This window comes from Camelus dromedarius, chromosome 29, assembly GCF_036321535.1.
Source record: "Camelus dromedarius isolate mCamDro1 chromosome 29, mCamDro1.pat, whole genome shotgun sequence".
Taxonomy (NCBI): Eukaryota; Metazoa; Chordata; class Mammalia; order Artiodactyla; family Camelidae; genus Camelus; species Camelus dromedarius.
The window spans coordinates 6,905,136-6,911,521 of NC_087464.1; the positions used below are offsets into that span (position 1 = coordinate 6,905,136).

At 41.3% G+C, this 6,386-nt stretch overlaps 1 pseudogene; it reads left to right on the forward strand.

Annotated features, from left to right (window-relative positions):
• The first annotated feature begins 4,995 nt into the window (after window positions 1-4,995).
• Window positions 4,996-5,785, forward strand: LOC105093475 (C-C chemokine receptor type 3-like; annotated as a pseudogene).
• The last annotated feature ends 601 nt before the right edge of the window (window positions 5,786-6,386 follow it).

Genomic DNA, 6,386 nt, shown 5'->3' on the forward strand with positions numbered 1-6,386 from the left:
ATCACAGACTCCAATAGCTTTTCTAAGCATAGCCAGAGCCATTTACACTGGTCAGTTAATTTGAGGCCTCTGGACCCTGCGAAACCCTAAGAACTCCTGCTGGTAGGTCCACGCACACAGGCAAAGCTTCTCCACGTCCCTGGTTCCCAGGTGATCTTCTTTATTATGAGGTCTGGCCAGCAGGCACGTCCTCTTACTCATAAGTGCTTTTGCCAGAGTCTAGCTGAGGACCTGACACATAGTAGGTTTCCGATAACTGATCCTGAGTCAAAGAATGGATCTTTGTCTTCAGTCGGGCAATGGCAAAGTGTGGAGCATTCTGGTCTGATGCAACTGCTTGAAAACTTGGCTTCAGTTAGAGCCAAAGTGACCAACCCAGAAAATCTGAGCATGGAAAATCTATTTTATCCTGGGCTTTGCAGAGGAAGGAAACACTAGAGGTCAGAACCGTGGTTCTCAATGTTCACATGAGCAAAGTATCAAAATGACCTTATTTTTTTTTCTTTTAATGAGGCTTCATTTTTATGCTAACATTTTCAATGAGGTCCCTGTTTTTGTCAGAAATTTCAACCTCTGCCGGGTAATTGCACAACCTCTAGCTTTGCTCGGCCTGCATAGCCTTGGCATGACTGACTTTTTTTTTTTGTACATGCTGTAGGCAAGATTTTTATGAGGCTTGATTCTTGTCTTGACTTTATTTGATCATGTATATCTGTAATTCAGCACATAGATTAAAACAGACAGCACTTCTCAGCACCATGATGGTGAAAACCACAGAAAATGATAACAAAATATTTATCATATGCATATCTAAAGGAATGCAAAAAGCCTTTCCAGAAATCATGCTTCAGCACGTTGTGTGAGTTAAGCACACAATGTCAAGGGGCTGGGTCCTCTCCTTGAGAATCACTTGCTATTTCCAAGAGCGTGGATAAATTAGATTCAGCCTGCCAAAAACAAGCTGAAGAGCTTCATCAGAATGCTTCACCAGAATTCTCTGTCCTGGTGTTTGGATCTTTAAAAGGGTGCATTTTGAAGCAACTTCTCTTTAGAATGAATACCTTTTCTAGAACTGAACACAGTGGCAGAGTGGAGGTTAAAGAAAGACTCCATTTTTTTCACCTTTTGGATGAAAAAAGATGAAAAGGTTTGTTAAACATGCTGAGTTGGCAAGGGTGTACAGAAACAGGCACTCTTGTACCTTGTTAGTGCAAGTGAAAATTGGTACAATCTCTTTGGAAGGCAATTTGGTAAATATCTATCACAATTTTAAATACACATACCCCTGGCTCAGCAATTCCACATCTAAGAATTTACCCCATAGAGATACTCACATATATTCATTGCAGAATCATTTAGAGCAGCAAAATAATTCAAAAAAGAAACAAGTATCTATCAAAGTGAGATTGGGTAAATCATTTATGGTCCAACTATACAAGAGAATACTATTCAGGTATTATTTATGTAATATGTATACGTGTATACAAACACACACACACACCCCTGACAATATCTGGAGACAACTGGACAGGGTGTCTAGGGGGTAGAGGTCAAGGTTGCTGCTAAACATCCCACAGTGCACAGAACAGCCCCTCCTCTCTGACAACATGTAATTATTTATCACAAAATGTCAATAGTGCTGAGGATGAGAAACCCTTCTCCTAGGCAATCTGGAAGTTTCCATAAGTAACCATAGTAGCTGCCTCTGAAAAGGGAAATTGGAAGACTGGATGTAACCCTTTGCCTGGTAGAAATTCTATATGTGCATATATTCCACATTTTAAGGTACCCACTAAGAAGCAGTTTTAAAATGTTTATTCTCAGGCTCTCTCAGGCGGGGTATCCATGGGAGCCATTTCTCTACTTTCTTTTGCCTCAGATCTTCTCTTTGCTTTGAGCGAATGACAGACACCCTGAGTGAGCTGGAGGATGAGAAAAAGGGCTTTTGTATTCACAAGTTCCTGGGCCATTTCTGGTCACCCAGGGACAGAAATATCACTGAAATGTTGACTCTAAAGTAAAGTGTAACTTTCTCTTTCTGCTCACCTCTGCTCATGTTGACCCTAGAACGTGGTGGTGTAGGAAGAGAAGTTCTCTTTCCCTTCCCTGTATGTATTGATAAGAAAAGTAAATCAGAGCTAGACCTCTCGAATGGCCAGAATATACAGTTTTTGTATTTCAAATCATAAATTATCTCTTAAATTATTTTAAACACCATTTGAGTATAGCATATAAAAATTTACTCACGTAAGTTTCCCAAAGGAGGTCTACAAGGATGTTCACTGAAGCATTGTTTATAAATCTGAATCTGAAAATAAGAAAAGAGCCCAGGAGAAAAAAAAATGTTATATAAACTGCATCAAAGTCGTTCTACAGAATATTCTGCTACTGTTAAAAAATGAGGCAGAACCACACATATTGATATGAAATGATCCCTAAGATACATCACTTGGAAAAAGCAAGTTATAGAACTGGCTCCTTTCTGTATAAGTTACAAAAAAAGAATATATTTAAAATTCCATGTTGGCATATGCATATTTTGCTTTCTGGAGAGAATAATATGAAACTCTTAACAGTTGCTGCTTCTTTGGTGAAAGGGACTGAGGGCAGTGGGGTGGGGAGTATCACAGGCAGCCCTCTTGGCATTTTATACCTTCACACGTTGCTTAAGTGTTCCAGCCACGTGCGTGCGTTGTTAAAAAAAAACATTGTCAGCAGTAGTTATCAGGATGGCAAGAGTATGGACCATTAAAAAATTTTTTTTTACAATTCCTTTTTGCCTATAAAAATTCACACAACATACAAATATGATAAAAGAAAATTTAGAAAACATCAGATTGTAAAAGAGGCATGGGATGATCAAATTAAATAGACAATTTAAAACTGTTCTTTAAAATTACATAAAGCCCAATCAATTTACAGTAAAATGTCACGTCTATGAGCCTTCAGACATGAACGATGCTTTGAACAGATTTGAGTAGAACATCTTGTTATCATTATTATTATTATGGTTACTATTATCCCTTTATCTGTTAGTATCTTTGAGTGTCTACTCTAAGCCAAAAGCATTGTAGTTAATTCTATGAAGGAGGTAAAGATGGTTCAGATGTGGACACAGACACACACCCCTTGAGTCACCTGCCAGCTGAGGTGATGGATTTGCACTGCATCATGTCTGCAAGCTAGCTAACTAGCATTAGGGACCCGGCAGCTCCCTAGTAAGGATCAGGTGCCTGAACTGAGCCAGTCTGGTTTGACGACCAGTAGCCATAAAACCTCTCCCTCAAATGGACTGGGACCTAAAATCTCTACCATTACACTGAGTCCTAGAGTTGACAGTGGAGGCTGATTGAAAATAAAATGCTGACGATTAAAATGCACTCAAGCAGGCACACATTTCCCAAGCTATATAATCTAGTGTCTAAATATATCATTTGTTTAATTCCTTCTGATAGAAGATAATGTAAACCTTAGCCAACCGGGGGCAAAATGGGTTATTTCAAGTTGAATCTCATCTAGTTCAGGAATCTCCCACTTTCTCCCTGAAGCTGACTTATATTATGGTAGGGGAGAGAGAGAGACACTGGTTCACAGCCATTTTCTGTAACCAGTTGGCATCCCCCAAAGATCTACAGTCCATTCAGGTTGGTGTCTTCTTAGGCAGGATGCAGTGTCTCTCCCAGCTGCTTGGCTCCTCCAGGTACCCTATTGGTCATAAAATGCAAGTAGAACCCTGTGGGATAAAGACCCATGGATCAGATTATCTGGATTTTCATCCTTGCTTTATAGTTCCCAACTCTGGTTACACTTTGGAATTAACTGGGAAGCTTAAAATATATCTGAGCCTCACTCTCCCTCCCAGATCTTCTGATTTAATTGGCCTGGGGTGAAGCCTGGGCATTGAAGATTTTTCAAGTTATTAGGTGATTTTAACGTGCAGCCCTGGCTGTGAACCACTGCCCTAAATCCTCCAGGTAATCCACTCAGTTCACGGAGGTTTCGGATGGAGAAGGGCCCCCGTGTAGCCCTCTGATCCATTAGTTCCCACCCCTTCTGCTCCCTCTGACATGACCTGTTACTGTACTAGTTAGATCAAGCATGGTTTTAGTAACAAATATACCAAAACATGTAATGGCTCAGCATAAAAGAAATTTTCTTGCTCAGGTAACAATCCAGGGAGTTCCAGGTAGCAGGGTAAGATGTGTATGTGTGTAGAGGTGGAGTGTCCTGCTTTGCACAGTCCTCAGGCACACCAGCTGACTGCAGTTCTGCCCTTTGCAGCAATAGCTTCCAAGGTTCCCCTAGAGGTCACCAAAACAGTCAGCTGAATGGGGTCAAGAGCATGGAAAACCACATAATGAAGGTTTTGATGGGCAGGCTAAGAAGTGGCCCTCAGATCTTCTCTTCTCATTCCATTGGCAGGAATTAGTCATATGGTCACATCTGACTGCTGGGGAATCTGGGAAATGTAGTCCCACCTTGTTCCCAAGAAGAGGAGGAAAATGGATTTTGATGAACCATTGTAGTCTCTACTGCATCACTACTTAGTTACTTCCTGCAAATAGCCTCAATTCTCTAGCCCTTTTCTGCATTCTTCATAATTAGCTGGCAACACCCTAACTTATTTTTTAGAGTAATAATAATAATTATTATATTATTGTTATCATTATCCAACCTGTGTCTTCCAGTCTTGTATGTCTTCCTTCAGATGCTTTCAGAACCACATCCCCACTCTTCACCACTGTCCACATTTCTGTTTCTTTTCCCGTCACAGATCATGCTGACTTTCAAAATGTCAGACCTTTCACTCCGACATCTCCCCTATAGCATCTCTGATACTCTTTTGAAAATACATGCTGAAGCATGTAAAGGCTGTTCATCCTGTGTGCTTTTATTGAGTAAATGAACAAATCAACTGGTGTGGTTCACAAGGGGTGATCATGACTAATAGTGGGGTTGCCTTTCTCTTCTTCCATCACAGGGACGACCAGGAAGATGGCGACATCAGTCGATGGGATTGAGACTATGGGTGAGGCTGTGGGTACCACACCATATGACTATGAGGAGGCAATGCCATGTGGAAAAGGTCAGCGTCAAGGAGCTGGGGGCCCAGTTCCTGCCTTCACTGTACTCCCTGGTGTTAGCGTTGGTCTGCTGGGCAATGCAGTGGTGGTGATGATCACTACAGGGATCATCCACCTGCTCAGTGTAGCCACTTTGGACTTGTCCTACTCACACTGGATTCACTATATTGAGTGGAATGAGTGGGGGTTTGGCCACTGCTTGTGCAAGTTGCTCTCTGGGCTTTATCACATGGGTTTGTACAGTGAGATCTTCTTCATCATCCTGCTAACCATAGACTGGTATCTGGCTATTGTCCACACTGTGTTTGCCCTTCAAGCCCCGATGGTCACTTTTGGTATCGTCACCAATGCCTTCACCTGGGGCTTGGCAGGGCTAGCAGCCCTCCCTGAATTTATCTTCCATGAGTCCCTCGGTAGGTCTGCAGTCCTCTTTACTCAAAGGATGGGGAAGATGCCTGGAATCGTTTCTAATCTCTGAGGATGTATATCTTTGGTCTCACTCTGCCTCTGCTCATTATGGCTGTCTGCTGCTCAGGAATCATTAAAACACTGCTGAGAAGCCCCAGTTTAAAACAAAACAAAACAAAAACAAGGCTATCTGGCTCATTTTTGTCATCATAACACCCTATCTCATGATTAACTCATCATCTGCCTTCTTGCTCACTGCAGCTATGAGCTGCAAACAGCTAGACACAGCTTGACCTTTAGTGCATGATTTAAAACCTTAAATGAGCACCCAACACTTGTGGCAATCTGACTACATTTCCTTAGTAAGCTGGCTCTCCTACTGCTCAGGTGCCTATTTTATACCTCAGCCTCTTCTCAGTCTTAATGTGTTGAAAGCTGGAATTGATTGACCCGTCAACCCAAACCTGACCCTCTCTAGGCTTCCCCATCTTGGAAAACATCACCATCTAGCAAATGACTCAACTCAGACATGAGGCCATCATCCCGATTCCTTCCTTTCTCTCCCCCTCCTCCAACCCATCAAGTCTCACCAGCTTTGCCTCTAAAACATATCCTGTTTTTTTTTAAATTGAAATACAGTCAGTTACAATGTGTCAATTTCTGGTGTTCAGCACAATGTCCCAGTCATGCATATACATACATATATTCATTTTCATATTTTTTCCATTAAAGATTATTGCAAGATATTAAACATAGTTCCCTGTGCTATACAAAAGAAACTTTTAAAAATCTATTTTTATATATAGTGGCTAACATTTATAAATCTCAAACTCCCAAATTTATCCCTTCCCATTCCCTTTCTCTGGTAACCATAAGATTGTTTACTATGTCTAA